Genomic DNA, 11,082 nt, shown 5'->3' with positions numbered 1-11,082 from the left:
TTCCCAGCCCTTGTCACATGACCAATTCATGTTCCCATGACGACTATCCAAAATTCTGATACCATGGAACCAGCACTGGAATAGTTTTGATTTTTAAAGTGGCAGACTGAGCCCATAGAACATGTGTATTGTATTCAGATAAACAATTTGTTTAAAATGAAAACAAGTCAAACTAATAATGAATGTAATGTTTTATTTAGCAGAATTACATTGTGTTGTTCTATCCTATCCAGTATTTCTAAGATGATTTTTCCACTGACCATCCTGTGCCACCCTACTTAAAAAATCCTGGAATCGCCCCTGCGTCCCACAGCCTGTTCTGCTCTCCCAGCCCACAATGGCTACCGAAGGACGCCTGTCAACATGGCTGAGTAAGCTGCGCTGCCATGGCACAGTGTCCCACTGCCACTCGTCCCTTCCTACCAACAGCACTCCTTAAATGCACCCTCCTCTCTGGTCCCTGTTCTTCCCTGTTTTGATTTTTTCTCTCCCTCTCGATGCCTTTCATTTTCTCCCAAGGTGGATCAAAGAAATGAGGTCTGTGGAGGCGTATGGAACCAGACTCTGTGTCAACAAGAATGCATTCTCCGCTTCTTACTTAGCTGGAGTTTACTGTGGAAAGAAATCCCTGTACAGCTTCTGAACACTATATATTCAGTTACAGTGGTCGCTGAAATCCAGTGAATCTCTTTGCCAAAATATCCTCATCTTACACCATGTTGCACTTAAATGTAAGCCACCAATATATCTATTCTTTCAGCCACCAGCTCATCAGTCTAACCTGATATTCTACCTGATGTCCTCTTCTCATCCCTCTCTTTGTCCTCCCGTTAGCATCTCTCTCTCCCTCCCTCCCTCCCTCCATCCCTGCCTCCAACACCGGGCACTGGGCCAGAGGTGCTAAACAGCGTCTTAACCTGGTGTCTGAGTCTCGACTCATCCTTTATTCATTCCCATTAAAGGAGCATGAGCGTTGTTCTCTGCCTGTAGCCGCTGCTGTTCCCCCCTCCATTAGAAAGACAAACGGCCGCAGTGCGAGTGTATCTACCTAGTCTTCCGTACATAACTAATGGGTGGGGCGTGAATGAAATATGCATGGTGGGGCTCTTCTGATACCTGTGAGTCCAGTTTGTGACAAGACAGACCATATGGTGAGGCTGTACAATACAGGGGTATGGGTGTTAGAAAAAAAAAGTCTGTACGTACGTCTTGAGCAGTATTTTTCTGATGTCATAAAACATGTAAATATATATATTTTGTTTGGTACACCAGTGAGAATTCAACCCACTCTGTATTCAGTTTAGATCCATGTTCACATACTTACTAGTAATTGTTTTCTAAATTTGGTCTCAAGCTACTTTCAAAGTGGCATAAGAATGTGGTAAAATCATTGACATCCTCATTTTAGGAAGCTTGCAATCATCTTGAAATATTGATACTGTAAAACAGAGGCACAAAGACACAAAAACAATACCACGCACACTCCCAGAGTACACATGTGCAAACAAATGCCTCCAGCAGTGCCATTTAGCTGGCAGTGTGCCAAAATCGTCTTTACGATATAAGCCCTGAGGCTCTCTTATATAGTATCTCATGTAGAGTACACACACACACACAGACACAGGCCAAGCAATATCAGCATCGCCCACCTTTACAACCTTGTTTCCCTGTGAGGAGCCTGTTTGTTTGGGGGGAAAAAAGGAAAGATAAAGAGAGGAGGGCAGCAGACGATGGGAGGAGAGGAGTGAGATAAAGGTTAAAAATGGTGATGAAAATGGAGAAAAGTGCTACGCCAGCGACTCCGGCAGGGAGACAGACAGGAGTGAGCATTTCTGCCCCGCTGGTGGAATTTTGAGAGTGTAGGGAGGGGTGTGTGTGTGTGTGTGTGTGTGTGTGTGTGTGTGTGTGTGTGTGTGTGTGTGTGTGTGTGTGTGCGTGCGTGCGTGCGTGCGTGCGTGCGTGTGTGTGTGCGTGCACGTGCGTGTCTGCGTATGTGTGTGTGTGTGTGTGCGTGCATGCGTGCATGTGTGCGTGCGTGCGTGTGTGGGACAGGTATATTGAATGTGTGGACTGTCATCCTTACAGTTTCTCTCTCTCACTGGACTGTACTTGCAGCATCTCAAGCCATTTACATAAATGGTACAATGTGTTGCAGACCAAACAAAGATCATTGATGATTGTTGGAACTGAGAGATTCTATTGTGTATTATTGCATCTTTGCATTTGTATGCATTTTCTGTGTCATATGGTGTGTGTGTACACAAAATATGTGTTATGTTCAGCAGAGGTAGGCGGGGGATTGGGTGAGCACCTGAGCAGTAATCCAGCCAGTTAGTTTTGGAGGAGCCATTTAAAATGAGCGGAGGCATTAAAGAGAGGTGGCTGAGGAGGTCAGGACTTTCCTTTAATCCTCACAGTGCTGCTGCCAGAGGAGAGTGACGGGGGCAGAGAGGCTGCAAACGGCACTACTGTCACCGTGTGTTTTGGAAGGCCTGGGGCTGGCACTGTGCCACTGTAACACTGTATATTAAATAAACACCGGACACTAATTATAGTCAGTTAGAATGACACTGAGGTGACATAGCTGCACAAATACAAACACATAACCACAGACCAGATGTGCAGTATATGAACCCTCAGATGTGTGTAAAAAAAAAAAGCTGGCATCTGCAGAAACATGTTGTCACACACACACACGGCCAGGCAAAAATCAGAGCTTAAAACAACAGTCCAGCTTTTTCAGATATCACGCACCATCCTATTGTTTCACAGAGACCTCTCTCATTAATGAACAAAACTATTGTGTATAGAGGTCCAGATCAGCCACACACACACACACACACACACGCACACACACACGCACACACGCACACACACACACACACACACACACACGCACGCACACACACACACACACACACACACACACACTAATCACCAGCCCCATGTATAAGGGGCATTACAGTAAAGTAGCAGGTGCCTGTCCATCGCAGCAGAGCACCAGCTGATTTGATGGTAATCTATAATCTGAAAGGCTTTGATGCCACCAGCGTGCTTATCAGCCAGGGTTGTTTGGCCAGGCTCAGAGCGCTAGTTTTAAAAGGATGACAATGTTGCGCGATTAACCTTTGGTGTTTTTTGAAAAGCAGCTTCATTGACGCTGTTTTTATTCAACCATGAATGGGTTGATGGTTGTATGGGGTATGGGGTATGTGTGCGCACGGGCATTTCACTGTGGGGAGTTTTTGTGTGTTTTTTTGTCAGTTGATGGGTGCAATGTCACATTACAAAAATATATGTAATGACTCATTTAGGCCCGACCTGAGGCTTAAAATTATTTCCTAAGATTTTGAATCTTTTGCTGTGCTGTTTGTTTTGTCTTTAGTACAGGATACTAGTGATAGACCGATTATCGGGCCTGGCTGATTATCGGGCCGTTTTTTTGTCAGTTAGCAGATGATCTGTATCACGTTTTATTTTCCTGATAACTGATAACGTGAATGAATTAAAAAGTGTTGTACTTTGGCTCTGCTACAGCTCTGTGTCTGTCCCTCTGCTTCAGTTTATCTCACCACTGAGTCTGACTTCATGTCCCCCCCCACAACACTATCTGACTCTCTGTTATTGGGGATTATGGTGAAAGTTTCTCATTTATTAAATAATTGCTTAAAGCATTTAAACTAAGTGTTGTGTTGGAGTTTGTAACATTTCAATATCCTAATTTTGACCTCAAGATTTTCATTTTCACTGTAAATACATATCGGTTCCAAATATCAGTTATCGGCTTCATTAACCACTAATGATTGGTATCGGTATCAGCTTTGAAAAAACAGTATCGGTCGATCCCCTACAGGATACCCAATCTGTGCTGGTAATTCAGAGTTAAACAGGCAGGCTGCCTCCTAAACATTATACACGAGAATGCGTTGTTGATTTCACGTGTCTATCAGGTATTCTTCCACCCCCCCATCTCTCTCTCTTTATCTCTCGCTGTAATCTAGTCTGTGCTGGAGGTTTGTGTATTCACTATAGTGATGTTATTAATCCAGATTTGCTGCTGGATCCGCCATGTTACTATGTGCAGGCTGGAAATGCAGCAGACAGTGGAGCTGTTGGTGGTGACATGTACGGCTCACATGGCGCCGACTGCTTTTATTGGACAATAATGGGAGGCTGCCATGGATGACTTACAGGGACACACCCGCAACCTTCCTTATGGAGGGGTTTTATTTGAACACAAGGCGCTTGGTGAGCAACTGTGGAAGGTTTTGCTATAATGCATGTGAAACATCAGAGGATGTATTTTTGCTGGCCTCTTCACACAGCAACACCTATAACTGTGAGTGGGTGTTGGGTGTGTGATTGTGCCTCATAGTGGAGCATTTTGCATGGGTCTCATAGGTGAAGCACTGTGGGACATTAGTGGTAATGCATTTGTTGGTTAATTTTTATGTATGTTTTCCATGTACCTACACTTGTGTTTGTGAGTCTTTAAGCTTGTGTGCTTGTGAGTGACACCCTGTAAGACTTCATGGTGCTTTCAAAGTCCCAATTGTTGTATAAATTGGACATGCAGATCTTATGTTATGACAAGCTGCTAAAATGTTAAGTCCACTAAGACTTCGGACCCTATTTTAACGATCTAAGTGCACAGCGTGAAGCGCCTGGCGCAGGTGTATTTAGGGCGTGTCCAAATCCACTTTTGCTAGTTTGACGGTGGAAAAAAGGGTCCGTGCGCCGAGCACATGGTTCAGAAGGGTTGTACTTAGTGTCTTCATTAATCAGAGGTGTGTTTTGGGCGTAACATGCAATAAACCAATCAGAGATCATCTCCCATTCCCTTTAAAAGCCAGGCGCGTTTGGAGCCTTGGCCCATTACCATTATGATGACGGATTTGCACCATAATATTTTTATTTGTACTCTTCTGCGTGTTTGTGTGCTGATGTGTGTCCCTGTATGTGTAACAAACATAGTGTGCGTGTGCTGTGCACGAGCCTAGGAGCATTTTACTAATTTGCTGTTAAAATAACAATGAAATGCTGCGTTATTGACTTTTTGTTGGTCAATGGCGCGATCACTTTCTGCTGCCTCAAGATAGCAATACCCTCAGAATGCACCTGAACACACCTCCCTGTAAGACCAGCACGCCCAGAATGCACCTGAACACACCTCCCTGTAAGACCAGCACGCCCAGAATGCACCTGAACACACCTCCCTGTAAGACCAGCACGCCCAGAATGCACCTGAACACACCTCCCTGTAAGACCAGCACGCCCAGAATGCACCTGAACACACCTCCCTGTAAGACCAGCACGCCCATGGGCGCACAGATGGGCACAGGTGCATTTGCTATTTAAACGACGTGGGCGCTGGACGGGAAACTGACAACTGCGTCGGGCTTTGCGCTGCGCTGTGCCGGGTGCAAAATAGGGCCCTTCATGTTATTGCTGTGTCCTGCATGTTGAACCCATTTCAGTTGGACAGTGAGGCTGCCATGGAAGAAGTCAGGACTCATCAGTTCATTATGTGGACCTGGGATGGAGTGAGCAAGCTAATGAGTTAATAGTGTTAGGTTATCAGATTAACCTAGACATGCACCTGCACGGTATTACCCTGTGGAATAAAGTATAGATTTACACTGTAGCTCTATGTGATGTACTCTACACACATTTATACATCGACTATGGTAATTCATTCATTCATTTTAGGCAAATTCAATGTAACGAGAACAAATGTGTAGACCAGGTCACACATGGACAAAAAGCAACTGGTTCTTCGGTCTCACCTGTAGCTCATTGGCTGTTTTTGTGCGAGTCACATTCTGTCTGGCATAATTCACAGCCATTCACTCGCTTCCTCTGAAAGTCACCATCCTGTCTTCTTCTGACAGGTACTGGAAGTGTTGTGTCAGCTCTGTGATAGCCCCTTCAACTTCCTCCTGCTCCTAAGATAAAACTTCCCCTTGCCTGCAGGGGCTCAGCAGGAGAAGATCTGTGGAAACACACTGCAATCGGTCTGCGGTGGAAAATGGTGATATTAGAATGCGGTTAAGGTTAGTTATGTAGTGATACATGGAAATTCAGGCTAATTATAAACAAGACAAATGCCAGTACCTCTACTACATGAGTATTTTCTTGTTCCTCTGGAGAGCCAGCTCCTCTCTCTCTGTTCTCCCTTCTCTACTTCCTCCCTCCCTCTCTCTGTTGCTGTCCAGTTGGAGCACCTGGGAGGAAGCAGCTGTAGGTGGTGATTACAGTTCAGAGACTCCAAAATAACCTCTCCTCCTCCCTGCTTGCTCTCTCCCTCCATTCTCTCCTTCTCAGCCGCCCTCTCCCAGCCTTCCTTTCTCTGAATCACCCCATCATCCAAATAACAAATATAATAAGTCCACGATATAAGAGGGAAAAAAATTAGAGAGGCGAAAGAAAAAAGCACAAATGCTCTAAATTGCCTCCATTCTCAGCCCTTAATGTGTGTGTGTGTGTGTGTGTGTGTGTGTGTGTGTGTGTGTGTGTGTGTGTGTGTGTGTAGCCATGTAAATAAAGTGACTAATACACACTCCCTGGCTCATTAATATGGGGATCGGTGGGCTCAGCTCACACAGATGAACACAGGATGAATAATGTTAGCTGAGCATTGCTGCATATGACCACCCCTCTCTCCACCCACCTCCTGTGTGTGTGTGTGTGTGTGTGTGTGTGTGTGTGTGTGTGTGCATGTGTTTTGTTTACTTCGTTAAAGCTCCCATCAATCACACGCCCAGGACGCCTTTCAGCAAGCTACACACACCGACACCCACACCCACACTCTCTAAGACACAAACACACATACACACTCCTTCTGAGTTTATTAAAAGCCACTGTTATCACTGATCTGTATGACAACAGCTGCACACACACACACACACACACACACACACACACACACACATATACAGTCAGCTCTAACACAACCATCAACAGAAGTAAGTCACACTTGTGGTGTGACAAGAAGAGTTAGTCGTTGGACAGATCTGTCTTTCTTTAATCTTCCTCTCGGCTACAGAGCACATCACGACAGTTGAACAGGAAGGCCAGTGTTCAGGGTCATGCACTTCCCAATGGAATTCCCCCTGAACCACAGGGAGCACACAGGGGTATAACACAGCTCTGTTTGACCCAGTTCAGCCACCGTAGAGTCAAAGAGACAAAGAGCAAGCTCCTCTTCTATCCACGCTGGTTTTACCCCAAAACTGTTGTAGCTCTCGTAGAGTCCTACCCTTACAACGGTACAGCTGAGATGTGTCAGTATACGGATGCACTAGTAATGTGACTGGTTGTATCAGCGCTAATGTTTGCTGTCCTTGGCGAAACTCTGCCTAAAGTATGTGCCCTTGAGCAAGTCACTGCATCCCTATGAATCTGTCCCATCTGACCAAAAGGGATATTTTCCTACATTTAGTGGTTTTAAAAAGTAAAAAATATCGAGATCCCACGCACAAGTCAATATTTCACCAGAAAATAGACAGCCATAATCTTAAAAGATGTAGGTTTTGCCCCTAGGACAAAACTGTCATCAGATACACATCTTAAGTGTTTCTACTTGGGGATACTTGACATAAAAAAGAGGGGAGGCTCTATCCCAGAAAACATCTGGCTGTTCCCTGCTGAATGACTTCACAGTAGGGGTGACATCACATGGGATAGTCCCGAGAGTCCTGTCCAATGATTGCAGTGTGCTTGGGTAATGGAGGTCCCACCCTGTTGGCTGTCGAGAAACTCTGGTCTGGCCTCCATCTTTCCGCCTCAGGGAGCAGCAGCCGGCATCTGACCAGAGCAGAAAAGAACATGACTAAGCTAAATTAAGGACGAGACAGCTGTTTGTAACTTGCATCCAGTCAGAAAGTAACATCATTCTTTTGTTGGCAGTTGTATTAGTTCAAACTATTCTCACACAATTAATCAGTTAAGCATTGAATCTGAGTCTGGCTGACTCACTTGCGTTGCCCTTCGAAGCTCAAAAGCAACACTTCATTTTCTCCTGTTTGCAGTGCTGGGATACACTAAGGGAGGTGATATAACGGAGTACACAAGAGTCCCACAGCAGCAGTGTTTAGGCCCATTACCATAGATGGCAGAGGGGAGTGAGAGATCTGCGGCCATTGATTGCCCCAGCTGGACTGTCGATACTCCCCTTCGAATTCTGACACAGCGAACTAATGGTCTCCTGGGCCGGTGGCAACCAGACGCACGCCTACGCACCATCCCAGCACCTCTGGGTGTAATGGACAAAACGGGGGCCCATCAATACATCAATACATGACGGCCTGCGTTTACCTGCTGCCTCAGCCATTTCACCACTCAGCACTGCATTGAGAAAGCGCATTAACAACAGCACTGCTCACTCAGCCTGTGATTTTTCATCTGTCCACCCCTGTTCTACAAATCATAGTTCACGTGTTAGTCATTGCAAGTACAGTCATAGTGAAGGGAGGAGGTGTTGAGCTGGGCGAGGGGGCACAGTGGACTAATTTGACCTCCTTACACAGACTTTAGGTGAGGTCTTGCAACATGTGTATATGCACACACAAATGTACCCCCTTTCTGTCCCACCTGGTTTAGCAAGAAAAAATGTGTAGCTGTCCATCCGACAGGCCGCCTATAATCCGCCCTCATGGTCATTTAACAGCAGGGTAATGGTGTGAATGCTACTGGTTGACTGCTCTTCAGTTTGTAGTCGCCCTGGAGGCTGGTGTTGTGGGGAGAAGGGGCTAACCCTTCCTGATCACATGAGGAAAAGCCACTTTGCCTGGGGAGAAAGGAAAGGACGTAATGGGGGGTTGGGGGGTATATGTGGAGGACTGAGGTGACAAAAGAGCTTTTGTGGATGTAAGTTTACGGCGTTAACCCCTTTCTCTCGCTGCTTCACATGAATAACAAGAAACCACTGTGACTTCTGAGCAATATCCCCGGGCAGTGTGTTTGATAATGTGTGTGTGTGTGTGTGTGTGTGTGTGTGTGTGTGTGTGTGTGTGTGTGTGTGTGTGTGTGTGTGTGTCAGGGGTTGGCCTCGGGTGTCTTGTGACCGAGCTGACATTCTGGAGAAATGAGAGAGTGGTCAGCTGTTGTCAAAATGCCACAAAGAGAAGGATTTTCTACAAAAAAAGAAGCGCTCTCGCTGCACTTTTGCGTGTTAGTGTCAGAATTAGTGAAGGCACAGTAGGTTGTCAACATGGATCTGGGCCACGGCTTTGCTGAGGTGTGCTGACCTGCTGATTGCTATAAATGGGGAACTTGCAACGGTTGTAAAATTAGATGTAACCAATAAACAAAAAGGGTTATTTCTGCACTTCCACCTGTCCGTGAATGTGTGTACAAATGTGTGTGTGTGTGTGTGTGTGTGTGTGTGTGTGTGTGTGTGTGTGTGCGTGCGTGCGTGTGTGTGTGTGTGCGCGTGCTGCCTGTTGCCCTACAGCCTGTCCCCTCACCGAGACATCTGTCACATAGAGCCACAGCGTCAACCAGGCGACCTTTACTGAGGGGCAGGCAACCAGAGAATGCACACACCAATGTAAATATTGTCTTTTAGTTTCTATCTCTCTTTCCTCCTGTCGCTTTCTTGTCGTCTCTTATTTTTTTCATTTTATTATCACTTGATTTTCCTCTTGCAACAGCCACCCTTGTTTCCAACCTTTTTTGTCTCCCTTTCCCAGCCTCCGTCTCTCCTCTGTGCTCTCTCCGTGTTTCTTTCTCTGACAGTTTGTGACACTCCCTCCCTGGGGCAGCCATCAGTTCAGATGAGCATCGTATGTGACAGGCCAGCTTTGTCTTTTTAAGCCATTAGCAGTTCCTCTCCTCCCACCTTGCCACCGTTTTCCTCTCCGTTTACCTTTTCTGCCCTCTTTGCCCCGTGTTTGTATTAATCTACATAACAAACACAGTCTCGACTCGAGTGAAGAGTTGACGTGTGTAAATATGTGACAGTGCTGATGACCGCGATGTTCCGTCTCCTTAATGAACTGAGGTGTTGGGTTGAATTTACTGATGCCGGTGATAAATCGGAGGTATACTTGCAGGTAAGCAAGATTTAATGAGATTTATTTGGAGAATTGTTTGTCAGTGTGCCTCCCCCTCCCTCTTCGTAGGCCAGTGTAATTCTCCCTGCTCTGTACTCCCCCACAGTAAACTGTCAAGCCTAATACAGGCAGGAATGTCCAGTCACCTGCTCCTAAAATGCAACAGCCCTGTGCTACACTAACCTAATATAGACCTGCACACAAGCAGGTTGGATAACACCGTTATTGCTCATTGTATATATTTATACACACACCTCAACGTGCCCCAGCTCAGCTGTTAGGCCATGATGCCACAGTGTGGAAACTAAAATCATGCAAAGTAAATATGAGGTTTGAAAACACGTCAGAATAACAAATGTTGATGGGATTAGATTTGTTGTTGTCGTTGTACCTGTTTCTTCGTAAAAAATGTACAGATTAGTAGTATTAATGATACATCATACATTAGGAACCTGCACTACTGTGCAGTGCTAATAGGCAGAAAGCAGTGGCGGAGCAAGAGGGTGGCTTCTAGAGCACCAGCACCAAAATGTTTCATGAAAAGCCCTGGATCTTTTAGGTTTAAAATGACTTCAACTTCTCAACATCTGTTGTGTTCGGGTTACAGAAAGATGAAGACAGGATGTAGGCTCTACAGGATGATTCTTTTCCTTGGCAACTATCAGGTTTTTCCCAAATGATGTGATGACCTGAATGTTTACAACGTCCGGCTCCACCCCTGGCGTGAAGAAGGACTGGTTGCATTTGCAGCAAGTTAGCCATAGCTTGGAAGCGCTCAGCCGTCTGACCCGTGTGTATCTATGACAGAGTTGGATCAAGCTGTGAAATTGGATTCTGTTGTCTGATAACACATAGAACAGTTTGGCCTGCCACTTGACAAATGATCATCACACATCTGAATACATCTGCCTATTGTCCAGCCGTGATGCATGAGTGGATGATTTTCACACGTGGGCTCACACAGTATCTGCGGCCCAGCGTTGCTGTCATTAGTGCTGAAGTGGTTGGAGGAAAAGGACACGAGCTA

The 11,082-nt window shown here is 45.7% G+C and overlaps 1 protein-coding gene across 1 annotated transcript in view; it reads left to right on the top strand.

The window, feature by feature from the left end:
• zeb1b (zinc finger E-box binding homeobox 1b) overlaps positions 1-11,082 on the top strand; it is a 58,250-nt gene that overhangs the window by 23,003 nt on the left and 24,165 nt on the right. The gene's annotated exons all lie outside the window — the stretch shown is intronic.

This window comes from Sander lucioperca, chromosome 23 (genome assembly GCF_008315115.2).
Source record: "Sander lucioperca isolate FBNREF2018 chromosome 23, SLUC_FBN_1.2, whole genome shotgun sequence".
Lineage (NCBI taxonomy): Eukaryota > Metazoa > Chordata > Actinopteri > Perciformes > Percidae > Sander > Sander lucioperca.
This window is presented reverse-complemented; position numbering and strand designations above follow the sequence as displayed.